The sequence below is a fragment of the Capsicum annuum genome, chromosome 8 (assembly GCF_002878395.1).
Source record: "Capsicum annuum cultivar UCD-10X-F1 chromosome 8, UCD10Xv1.1, whole genome shotgun sequence".
NCBI lineage: Eukaryota > Viridiplantae > Streptophyta > Magnoliopsida > Solanales > Solanaceae > Capsicum > Capsicum annuum.
The window spans coordinates 97,246,446-97,260,007 of NC_061118.1; the positions used below are offsets into that span (position 1 = coordinate 97,246,446).

Consider the following 13,562-nt stretch of genomic DNA (forward strand, 5'->3'; position numbering starts at 1 on the left):
CAGATCAAGTATTAGTAGAATAAAAAAAAAGCCTTTCTCGTCACTAATATCTTTTTTCACGACAATTGTAACCTCTCAGGAGAATCTATGACTGCATAAAAGATGCAGTGCTAGTACATTTGAGACTTCTTAATTGGCTAGTTGTAAATAGCCCCACCCTAGGGCTATGGAACAAAGGATTATCTTGGACCTAGATCAAGGTATTGATGGTGATTTTCTAATCTCGCAGAATAGAATATGATACGATGAGATAGAATGCAATAAAAATAAAGACAAGGAATGGGTTACCTACTATTAACGGGAAAAGTGAGCCCCTTTATTCTGAATTCTTTAATTTAGAATCAATCAAATCTCCCCAAGTAGGATTCAAACCTACGACAAATTGGTTAACAGCCGACTGCTTTACCACTGAGCTACTGAGGAACAACAGGAGATTCGATCTCACAGAGTTTAATTCCTGTTCCCAACCCATGACCAATATGAGCTCGAAGCTCCTTTTTAACTCCCAGAATTCTTCGTAGTGGATCCCTTGTATGCCTCATTTAAAATGGAACCTCAAAGTCGCTCTATTTTAGTCTAACTCTTTCTATGCCTCATCCTTTATATCTCTTCGATGTCGTTTCTAGTCTAACACTTTCTATTTGTTTATGTAGGGAAAGTGAAAAAATCATCATATAATAATCTAGAAATTGCAATAGAAAAGAAATACGGGAGGTTTGTGATGGTTTTTCAATCTCTTTTACTAGGTAATCTAGTATCCTTATGCATGAAGATAATTAATTTGGTCATTATAGCTGGACTCTATTATGGATTTCTGACCATATTCTCCATAGAGCCTTCTTATCTCTTCCTTCTCCGAGCTCTGGTTATGGAAGAAGGACTCGAGAAGAAGGTATCAGCAATAACTAGTTTTATTATGGGACAACTCATGATGTTCATATCAATCTATTATGCACCTCTTCATCTAGCATTGGGTAGACTTTATATAATAATTGTCCTAGCTCTACCATATCTTTTGTTTTATTTCTTCTGGAACAATCACAAACATTTCTTTGATTATGGATCTACTACTAGAAATTCAATGCGTAATCTCAGCATTCAATGTGTATTCCTGAATAATCTCATTTTTTAATTATTCCACTATTTCATTTTACCAAGTTCAATATTAGCCAGATTAGTCAACATTTATCTCTTTCAATGCAACAACAAGATCTTATTTGAAACAAGTGGTTTTGGTTGGTTGGTTAATTGGTCATATTTTATTCATGAAATGGCTTGGATTGGTATTAGTCTGGATACGGTAAAATCATTCTATTAGATCGAATAAGTACATTCGATCTAATAAGTACCTTGTGTTAGAATTGAGAAATTCTATGGCTCAGATCTTTAGTATTCTCATATTTATTACCGGTGTCTACTATTTAGGCAGAATACCCTCACATATTCTTACTAAGAAACTAAAAGAAACCTCAAAAATAGAAAAAAGGGAGAAAAGTGAGGAAGAAAAAGATGTAGAAAATGCTTTTGAAATGAAGGGACTAAACAGGAACAAGAGGGATCCACTGAAGAAAATCCTTTTCCTTCTCCTTAACTTTTTTTGGAAGAAGGGTCGGATCCGGAAAAAATTGATGAAACAAAAGAAATTCCAGTGAATGAAAAGGATAAAATAAATGATAAATTCCACTCTCACCTTATAGAGAGAGGCTATAAAAATATTAATACTAGTAATTGTGAAATTTATGATAAAAAAGATTCTTATCTGAATTTGATTCAAGAATCAAAAGTCAAAAAAAGTAAGTAATAAACTAATATAAAGATGGAAACATATGATAAATATAAGAAGGCATAAGAAGAGATGCGTCCGCCCCCTATATATTTGATACCTTCTCCTACAATGAAACTCATAACCCCAACCCCGTTAGTAATCCCATCAATTACTCGTCGATAAAAAAGAGTAAATTCAGCTAAGATTTTTATCCTACCAACTAAGAATCTTGTATAAAAAGAATCTATGTAAGCACGATTAGATGACCAATTATATATGCCATTAATACTTTTGTCCCACAGAATTATCATAGGACCCTTTTTAACAAAAAAGTTAATGAACTCCAAATTTTTAAAGTAGAATAAATGGGTTTATATAAAAAGGATTCTATATATATTCTGAAATAAGCTATACTGACTCAAAGAACCGCATCCTTTAAAAATTCATTCCAATCTATCGAATTATTTGACTTTTGATGCAAAAGATTTATAGATGGAGCTAATGATTTCGATAATATCTCCAAATTCACTTCCTTTTGGTTGAAAGAAATTCCTTTCGATCCAACAAATAAAGTAAAGAGTCCTAATTCAAATATTGGGAATAACATAGTATTGTCCGATTCATAAGGATAGGAATAAACTACTTTATGCTCAAAATAATCAATATTCATAAAAGGTCGTGTCATCTTTCTTTCATTTTTATCAATTGGATATTTAGTCTTAGAAAAAAAATTAGTACTTTCATTATTATTCATTGTTAATAAACAAGAGTTTTTCTTAATTTCGTTTTTACCCCACAGAGATATTGAATAGAAAGGGGTTTTGTGTTTCCCACCATAATTTTGAAAATGAACATTTAAATGCCCTTCAAAAGTAAGTAAATAGATCCAAAACATATAAAATGTGGTTAATCCCGTTGTGGCCCAAGCTATTATTGCAAAAATTAGCAAATACAACCAACCATCATTAAGAATTTCATCTTTGGACCAAAAACAACAAGAGGTGGAATACCACAAAGAGAAAGTGTACCTAATAAAAATGTGATTTTGGTGATTGTTACATGTTTTCTTAAACCTCCTATAAGACCCATATTCTGGCTTTTAGCTGGAGAATATCCAACAATAGTTTCCGTAGAATGAATAATGGATCCGGATCCTAAAAATAATAATGCTTTGGAATAAGCATAAGTAGTAAAATGAAATAAAATGCTTTGATAAGACCCCATACCTAGAGCTAACACCATATAACCTAATTGAGACATTGTAGAATAGACTTGTAATACCCCATATTTTCCTAGCCTAGATTAATTATCAGTACATGAGTGATCCAATATAAATTTTTCTAAATACTAAGTATTTTTCAGTTTAGAGCCTGCTGATGCATAGAAAATTCAGTTAAATTTCCAATGATATAAAATTTGTCTAAATTTGATAACTGGGTAAGAAGTTATGGCTATTTTATATTTTAGCCATTAAACACCTTCATTCAGTCCGGTAGTGCATCACGGAGTATGTAAAAATAGAAATTGTTAGTTTCTAGTGAGGTACCGTAATACCGGTGCATCGGGCCATAGATTATTTTCACATTTGTCACTTTCAGTGTGACAACGCGATCCTACCGCGTCGCAGTGAACTTCAAGGTCGCATCCAAGGTGGCAACGTGATACCACTGCATCGTACCATCAATAACTTTTCCAGTTGGTAAATTCGAGAGACATGGTGCGATAGCGCCGCATCGCTCCAATGGCCCAAATCGAAAAATTTTAACAAAAATTAAATGTTTCATCCAGGGTTAAAACTATCTTTTCCCATAATTTTTATATGCCCAGATACGGGATTTAATCCCTAAAAATGTCTTTAAGTCATTCATTATTCAACTTTTCCCCAAATCAAAAGGCATTCTCTCTCAAAGAGGCAAAAACCCTAGCTTTAAGAATCAGGACTAATCCTCAAGAAATCCTTCAAGAACTTCGAGAATCTATAAGATTCAGGTATGTTAGGTGTTCATTCATGGGTTCCTTTCACCCATGAAGTCCAAACCCCTTTTTAAACCTACAAGATCTCAGATTCATGATTTCCATGTTTGAATTAGATTGAATTCATGTTCATGATATAAGTTGGGTTTTAATCCATGATTTAATTACAAGTTTCATGAAAATTGAATCGCATGTATGATGAATATGTGATTATCTTGATAAACCCTTGAATTAACAAATTGATTAATGTATCATGATGCTCGTATGTTGGCCATTATTATGTAAATAATCCATGGTCCCTAAGTGTTTGTAAAATTGTCTAGGTGAAGTAAATAGTGGAATCATGACATATTATTATGTGGTCCCAATCATGTACAAGCTTATGCCCTACAAGTGTTTGATGAAATGCTTCTGTGAATTGACTAGTGAAAGCAGGAATGTTTTTACATGATCCTATTCATGCACAAGTTCATGTATATCAAGTGTTTCACAAAATGTCTAAATGAGTGCATTGTTAGCAAGCAAGCATTGTTATGCCTTTTGATCATGTTGTGTCTTTCATTTTATGCTATCGAGTCATGGGGGTATTTAATAACCGACAATCTAGCAGTTTACCTAGTGCCAATGTTAGTTACATAATAGTATCAGTCATGTCATGATAGATAGTATTCAGTCAGCTACTGAACTCAGTAGAACTCAATCAGTTCCAGAACTCACGAAAACTCAGAAAACTCAGCATCAGTCTAGTCCAGTTTTGTTAATTAGTTTAGTGTCTTTCACTTGGGGGTAGGATTTAGCACCGAAGAAGTGCAGAGATGATGAATTCCCGTCAGAGAGGAAGAGTAGTTACTAGCAGTCCTTGTACTCCGGAACTGCATAGCCAGTGCAGGATGAGGAGTCATCCATCAGACTAGGCTTGACTATCTCCCAGGGGTCACCCGTTAGATTAGGCTTGGCTCTGCCTAGGTGTAACCCGTCGGTTAGTCTTAGCATCCTGGTTTTCCAGTGTTAGTATCCATGGTCTGGTATTAGCACCTTTCCAACTGGGGTCACAGGTTGAACCCCTATTGTAAAGCCCTGAATCTGGTACCGGGAACGCTACACAAAGCTCATAATCTCGAAAGACCACAAGCTATGCCATGGCTAATATCTGTAACTGAGCCCTAAATAATAATGGTAATATCATAAATACGGAAACATAAATCGAAAGGCCATAAGGTTCAATACTGATACATAACTGAAAATATGGTATAACAACACCAGAACAACTAAAATAACTGTCTGAACTTGATGTAGTCTGAAAGCCTCTAAAATTGAACTGTCTAAATAAAGAGTTGATGGAACAATCCCCCAACTAACCCCATTTGCTAAAATAAACTAAGTTCTAAAAGAATGAAATAATCAAATAATAACATCCTCGAATGATGAGGACTCACTACTGACTTTGACTGTTAAAACTAGAATGCTACTGATACTCTGGAGCGTGTACTTTTGAACCTATGGTATAAAACACCATAGTGAAAATGCATCAATAAGATTGAATATACTGGTATGCAAGTGAGGTAGGCTGAATGCAATAGTTCATATGGATGAACAATACTAACTGACCAAATAATATGAACGTGAGAATACATGCATGAATATGTAATTGTATCTGAGATCATGATAATACAGACTCATGAATTTTTATAACATGGATTTACTAATAACTGGGTACTAATATTAGGATACTAAAAGTCTAAGTCTATTGAGTACCGAGAAATTGATGTCACATTACTATAAAGGGAATAACTGTTTCTGACATTTCTGACTATGAAGAACTGGTCTAATTGACTGTATCTGATAGTCCTAAAATTTAAATATTGGTAACATAAATTTCATATAATTAATATACTATTAACTGGGAGACTATGTCTGACATTTATGATTCTGATAAAACTAGCTAAGTTCTATCTGACAGTCCTGAAACTATAGAACTGAACTGAGTTCTATAACTGAGACTGGATCCAAAAATGAGATTATGGGAGGTAATCATCTAATTGACATGCCCTAAAACTGAATTGGTGGGGTCCAACTTGTAACCCCAGCAAGAAGGGTGCTAGTACCATGCCATGGGTAAAGACAAGCTATGAGTAAACCCTCTCTGATAGGGAGCTCTTCCGTCAACCCCTTCTAGTAGGAAAAACTCAAATGAGGTGTATAATCCCTAAACTCATAGGGTACATCTAAACCTACACTGGCTACGTATTTCTGGAATGCAAGGATTGATTTTAGGGATCACACCCACTACTGGCTAACAGGTGAGTCCCTATCCTTGGGTTCACTCGGTGCTGAATCCTACTCCCAACTGAAGAGACACTGAACTTATTTAAACTAAACTAAAATGTTACTGATAGTATCTTTTAGCTAATTGGAACAGAGTTCACTAAATTCTATTGACTGACGAGATACTACTGAGATCGAATAACTCTCTGAGATTATTGAGATTACTGAGTTTTCCTGAGTTATGTAACTGACTGAATTCTAATGATCATGGCTTGAATGGGAGTATCATGAAAACTGACACTGGCTCTAGGAACACAGCTAAATTGTCGGGTATAAGTACCCTCAGGACTCGATAGCATAAAACTGACAAGACTTGACACTTCGTAAACGCATAACCAGTATCAATAATTCATAATACAATAAGTTGGGAATTTCATGAAACACATGATTTTCATAATGTTGTACATGGATGGAATTGGATATAGACATGTCATACTTTCATCAACTTAATCCCATGAATATTCCATCAAATGCTTATAATGCACACAATATAATGGAAGTCAGTCTTGGTCATAAGGGTACAACATGTATTTATTATTTGAGTCACAATTGAGCTAAAATACCTAATTTCTATTCTCCTAGCCATTTTGTCAAAACCCCTACATGCACAACATAGGAAATAGGTGAAATCATCAAATTACATATCATAAACAACTCAATTCATGGATTTCATCTTGCATGCTAACATAGTTTCATGAAAACACATAAAGATTCCAACTTGGGAATCATACAACAAGATAAAAATGGTTACAAACAACCCACACCATAAATATCATGTTTTATAATTTGAAAGAGGGTTATTGGACTTCATGGATGAAAGAAATCCATAAATCAACACTAAACATACCTTAGTTCCTGATTTTACAAAGATTGACGGAGAGATTCTTGAATTTAAGTATTGAATTTGAATCCTTAATTGAAAACCCTAGCTTGTTCTTGAGAGAAACTCTATATTTTGGGTAAACTATGGCTGAATCATATGTTATTGGGTTTATCTAAGGATGGGAAATTGACTCTTTTGCCCTTAAAAATGTGGATATTTAATGACTAAAAACTGGGTGCTGACGCTACAAGTGATGCGACGCGTTGATGGCTGCAACACGATACTCAACACGTCGTGCCAAGATCGTGTCGAGCCTCAAAAGTTTTGGATCTGGAAATCTACAAAAATATTGACCTACACGTTTAGCGATGCGACACTCCATGATCGCATTGGTCCACTATTTTGGTACTCTGAACATGATCTAAACGTGTTTTGAAAAATCTAAAACTTATTCGGGAACTCCAATTGACCTTCCTGATCATGAACTAATAAAAATACGGACCATTAAAGGACGTTAAGGTGGCAAAATGAGATTGCCAACTTTTAAAGGACACTAATAGGCTAAGTCTAGGAACCTAGCTAGAATTTTCTAAGTCTGGGTCCCCTTGACAAGCTTAAAGGACTGAATTAAGATTTAGGATTTTATGGGGTCTTACAATATCTCTCCCTTGAGAACATTCATCCTTGAATGAGACTGACTGAGAGGGAAGTAAATATAAACTGACATACATACTGAACATGAATAACTAAAACATTATTCCATGACTGACATGACTGATAAATTAAATGTATCATACTGAACATTTATATGTGATGCATGGTAAACTGGTTCATAAATGCATGACTGAATATGAAATGGTAATTGATACCAAGTTTGTCATGGAAATCTGAGCATGAAACTAGATAAGTTCAAGGGAGACTATTTTCTTAAATTAAAAATACTAATGAGCTTGAAATTAATTACTAGATATGCACGAGTGGAAATGCGTGAATGTAACTGAGTTTGGAACGTGATACATGAGCTGGATATCATGATCTGAACTGAGTACCTTTAATATGCGGCTTACGGTTGAGGTCAGAGTTTGAGGGTCAACTTATAAGTACCCCTTACTCCAAACTGGATTCATTACGAGAAGAGATAATGACATGTTTTATGTCATTTAGAGTTTGGGGAATTATTGTGTATCTCCCCCTTGGGACACTAGGTCCCTCTAAGAATACTGATTTTGTTGAGATACTGAAGAAAACTAGGGCGATGCACAAGGCACCTACGAACTAAATCTTATTTGGATATTCAGGATCTAAAGCTAAGACAGAGTGACTAGACCCTACGCACTGCAACTGAGACTACTGAAAATATTTTCGTGGGTGCTGAGCACGAATGTATAAATATATACTAATTTTATCTGATTAACTGAACAACTTATATCTGAATACTCGGCATGTAAGACTTAATTGTACTTAGTCTGGATAGCTGGACTGAGACTATAGGGTATTATACATAGGAGGTAACGACTGACTGGGTAACATGAGGTAACTGAGCATGAGTGAGGAAAAACTGTATTACCTTAGGAATGCAAGACCAGGCATCTAATCATGATTTAAAAACATTCTGTAAATTGAAGTACTGCAATACTAATAATTGAGTAACTAATGGCCATATGCTATGGTCAGGTAATCTTGAAATTGGACTGAGTTTCTGATCTGACTACTGGACAAGGACTGGGACTGAGATTGTAGCTAAGACGGTAATTGAAACAGTAATCATAACTAAGACTGTAACTGAGACTAAATGATGGTTATTTATAACTGAGGGTTAGACTGGTATAGGATTACTGAATTCTGATGACTAAGTAACTGATAGCCGAAAGCCATGGTTTTGTAGGACTATTTGAGTCCTTTACTGAATATTAATTATAGAACTAATAATGTAACTGAGGCCTGCGATATGGAATGTTAACACTACCGATTCACTGAGGGTATACGTGGCATAATCTGAGTTTGACTAAAAATTAGGAGTGAAGTCTGAATCATGTGGGCTAATCATACTGTAAAGCATAACATGAGTGCATGAGTCATGAGCTGTATGAACTGGGTTTAGAATTTCTGAATTCGTGGAACATGATCTGCAACATTGGATAAACTTGGACTCCTCATACGAGGAACTTGAAACATACACTATTCTATGAAAAATGCATGTATATAAGATGTATTCATGGGACTAAAACGGAAAGCATGCATAAGTATCGTGAAATTTGAAGTACAAAACTTTGCACTGAGATAGGAATGGGTTGGTAATTATCTTTCCTTATGAATTTCCTACCCATACCGGTATTACTACTGGTAATTGAAGGCCTGACTTTCAGAGATTTCATAATCGGACAGTTCCATTATACCTGTCGGGCTGTGTTAGACTAACTCACTAGGGTGGGAAATTGAAAAAGGTCCTGTTAATATTTGGTCTAACCTTATAGTTTTCTGCTATACAAAGAGTTACAAAAGCAAAAAGAAGCTCCTGAATCTTAAGAAACATGAACATGTAGATAAGGGACCTATAACATACCAGTGGCTGCATCAGGAGGACTTTCCTGATCCAGTTGGGACTGAAGTGCATAGAGTCTATTTGGGCATTTCCCATTGATAGCGCTGAAATTAGCACCCTGCTAATTTGGGGGACCAAATTGAGTTGAAGGACGACCGTACTTACTTCTAGGGCCAGGCCTAGGACAATCTCGGACTTTGTCACTTATCTCGCCATATCCGAAACACACATCACTACCTGCTCTACATATACGCTTATGATGCTTACCATACTCTTCACAAAGTGGATGAGTAAAAACCTTGCTCTTACTACCCTGGGCCTTGGATCCTGGTGCCCTATCTCTACGGTCATTTCTGAATCTTGGTATTGGTGCACTAGATGAAGATGGAACTGGGGCTGAATACTTCTGTCTTTGCTAAGAACGGTTACCACCCTACGACCCTGGCTGAAAAAAACTATAACTACCAGTTCTGGACCTCTTATTTTCCCTCTCTTTTTTCTTAATTTTATGCTCATCAATCTGTTAAGCATGGACCATAGGCCTAGATATGTCCATCTTCTTAATAAACATCGCAGTCCTGCACTCCTTAACTACTCTACCTGATATCCCAGATACAAGCTTATTCATTCTAGATCTACTGTCTGCTACTACATGAGGAGCATACCTGGCTAACTGAGTGAACTTGAGGGAGTATACTTTTACGCTCATGCCACCTTGTCTGAGGTTGATGAATTCTAACATTTTGGCTTCTTTCTGCTCTAGGGGAAAGAATCTACCTAAGAAAGCCGTAGCAAACTCTTCCCATTCTATGGGCTCTGCATCTATAGATTGTCGAAGATTACCTTTTCTTAGATAATTATTGATATGAAGATTGTCGGGCATATCAAAAGAATTGTGTTTGGGCGTGTTGGAATTATAAGAATCGAAGTTCTTATTTACTTGAAAGGTAATCTAGAAATAAATAAGTAACTTTTATTTTCATAATTAATCTATTTATATGATAAAAGATCATAGCTATAACATTTTTTAAAATTATCTTTTTGGTTTGTTAATGAATAGAGTTCAGAATCATTTTCTTTTTTGTAATGAATTAATTGGTAGAGTTCAGAATAATTTTCTTTTTTGTAATGAATTAATTTGTCTTTTTCATATGAATTTCATTTGTTTAAGTTTCTATTTTTATTTTGAGCCATACAACTTTGATTAGCCATAGTTCTCCATTTTTTGGCATTAATCTAGACAATCTAATCTGAGATAAATCGTATTGATAATGCCATCTTAACCAGTTTTTCCATTGATTGATTCTATAACTCTGAAGTTTTTTATGTTTTAATTCAAAATGAAATATTCCTAGTGTTCTAAAATAGTCCTTTATTTTAGTCTTAAGGAAAAAAGATGTTCTTTTATATTGAAGAACATATCTAAAATTAGACAAATTAATAACTTGGGTTTGTGATAATTTGTAAAATACATATGCTTGTGACAAGTAGGATAAATCAGTAAAACTATGTGAATTTTTCTTACGAATATTATAAAGTGACTTTTTTCGAGTCGAAATAAAGATAAAGTTAATTTTGTTTTTATTATTAATTTTTTCTTGATTTATTTCATTATTCGAAATGTATTTCTCAATCAATTTCTTTGTTGATTTAAGAAGGAGTTGTGTATTAATTCTTGGAATATTAATGATAGATAAAAATAGATCGATGTATAATCTTTGAATGAATAATTTTCTAAAATAATGAAATTTGCATATTAATCGAGTATTTATTTTTTTTTGTAATATTTGGAAAATATTTTTTGGCGATTTAGGACTAATGTCTATTTCTAGCGTTACTTTCTTTTTCTATTTTGTAATTCTTTCTATTTGATTTTTTATTGTACTTGTTCTATCAGTGAAATCCAGCATTTTGGTTTCTATCAGTGAAGAATTATGCCAATTTTCAGATTCAATTTGACTAAATGATTCATTAATTATTTGATTACTAACTAGATAATCTTTTTCTTTGTTTCGTTTCATTCGATTCAGATATTTCTTTGAATCTAAATAATACAATTGGATTTATTTTTGAAAGTTTTTTTTTTATTTTTTGTAGAAATAGAATATTTTTTATAAGCCATTTTTTGGTTTCTTTTGAAATTCTTTGAAATAATTTTGTTTTTCCTTTTACAACTTTTTGAGTTATAGTTATAAAAGTTATAAAATATTTATTTTTTAGTTTTCCAATTTTTTTCGAGTTCCTTAAAAATGGGCTCAAAAAAGGAAGGGCGCTTTCGGGGAGAACCAAAGGGAAGTTTAGGTTCCATTCCCAAAACTATTAAAAAACAAAAATCATATTTTTGTTTTTTCTTATTAATCAACTCTACATGGGAGGGGTACAGTTTAGATATATGCCAAGGTTTCAGACAAAAAGAAAATAAAATTTTGATCTGAATCCCATCTCTCAACCAAGTTTTTGGAAATTCTATTTTTGATAATTAAATACTATTATAAGTGCATTTAATATGCATTTCTCTATTCCATTCTTGCAAATCCTCAGACCTTTCAGGAAGTTGCAAGAATAACATACACTCGAGATTTTTGGCTCTTATCAATGAAGGTAATACAACATATTTTTGAAGAATTGATTGATTTATTAACATGTAAACTCTTATTATTTGCGCAAAAGGAATGTTATCCCAGGCTTCTACTACCGCTAGCCGTGCTTTTTCCTTTCTGGTGTTCTCTTTTTTTTTGTCCTTTTTCTTTTTTCTCTTCTCTTTTTGTTTGTTCTTCTTTAGACTCTAGAATCTTAAATTCTCCCTTTTTACCCGTCTAATTTCGAAAAATTGGTTTAATCAGTCCAGATATATCAAAAGAAAAAAAAATGGGGGGGGGGGGGATTCTGTCAATAAAAAGGGGGAATGCGCATTTGCTTGAAATAGTTTCCAAATAACTGTTTTTCTCCTTAGAGCCTTTATTTATACCTCACTGAAAATTGGATTGCTGCGAATAGCTTATTAAAGGCACTTCCTCATTGGTCTCAAAAGAATCCTTCTTCTCGTTGTTGGTAGTAAAAATAACTACACGTTTGAATTTTGTTAAATGAATTTGATGATCCATTGATAGGCCATCTTCAAATTTACCCAATTGTTGGTTTAATTCGGTGATTAATTTACATGACCAACGAGGTTTTTCTACTAATTTCTTTTATTCCAATCGATTTGTTTCCAGATTTGGTCTCATTAGGATCAATAACATTAAATACAAATTTTAAAAAATTAGTTCTTTTTTTTGAATTAGTTCTTACCTGTTCTTGGTCTGAAAATAAAGAAAGGTCTTTCAAATTTAAACTCGATTTTGGTTCGTTACCAAATTCATTGATTAAAGTTAAGAACTCATCAATTTCTATTGATAGTGGTTTTTTATCAATCGTATCCACTTTTTGTTCAAATTCTTGGTAATCAGTATTTAGAAGAAACATAGTATGAATCCTATTTAGTCTAACTCTCTCTTTCAAATTTTCTAGGGAATTATTGTTTATGATTGAAGGTGAAACCCCTTTTTTTATTGTTCCTCGATATGGTCCATTTAACAAAGGATCATACATTTTAGGCATGTATTATTTTTTAGTATCATCATTACACAATCAGGTCCTTTTTTCAAGTATATCTAGAGAAAGAGATTCCCGGTCTATAACTTCAAGTCGATTTAAAAATTCCTTATTAAGATTATTACTTTTTCCTTTGTTGGTAGAAACCCACTGATTGTCCAGTTCAGTAGGGAGCATTTTTTGGAGTGACAATAGGGGTATATTTCTTTTATCATTTTAAAAAAAGTTGATAAACTTGGCAGGTATGTAAAGGATATTATTTGTTTTCAATCACTTTTACATGTGTCAAAAAAATATTGTGACAATTCAGTTCTTAAGTCTTGGTCAAATTAATTATTCTTTATGTAGCGAAATGGTCGATTCCACCGATTATAATAAAAAAGAATACTCACAAGAGGTTTTTGAATCCACAAGAGGTCTTGATTTTTATTTTCATTATCAAGAAATTGCAATTTAAAATTTTTTGGATTACCCATGTTATTGTTGTTGTTGTTATTATTATTATTATTATTATTATTATTATTATTATTATTATTATT

At 33.5% G+C, this 13,562-nt stretch overlaps 2 pseudogenes; one reads left to right on the forward strand and one right to left on the reverse strand.

The window, feature by feature from the left end:
* Nucleotides 1–766: 766 nt before the first annotated feature.
* On the forward strand, nucleotides 767–2,391 carry LOC124886615 (annotated as a pseudogene).
* Nucleotides 2,392–10,234: 7,843 nt separating this feature from the next.
* The window catches only part of LOC124886534, a 7,412-nt pseudogene continuing 4,084 nt past the window's right edge, over nucleotides 10,235–13,562 (reverse strand).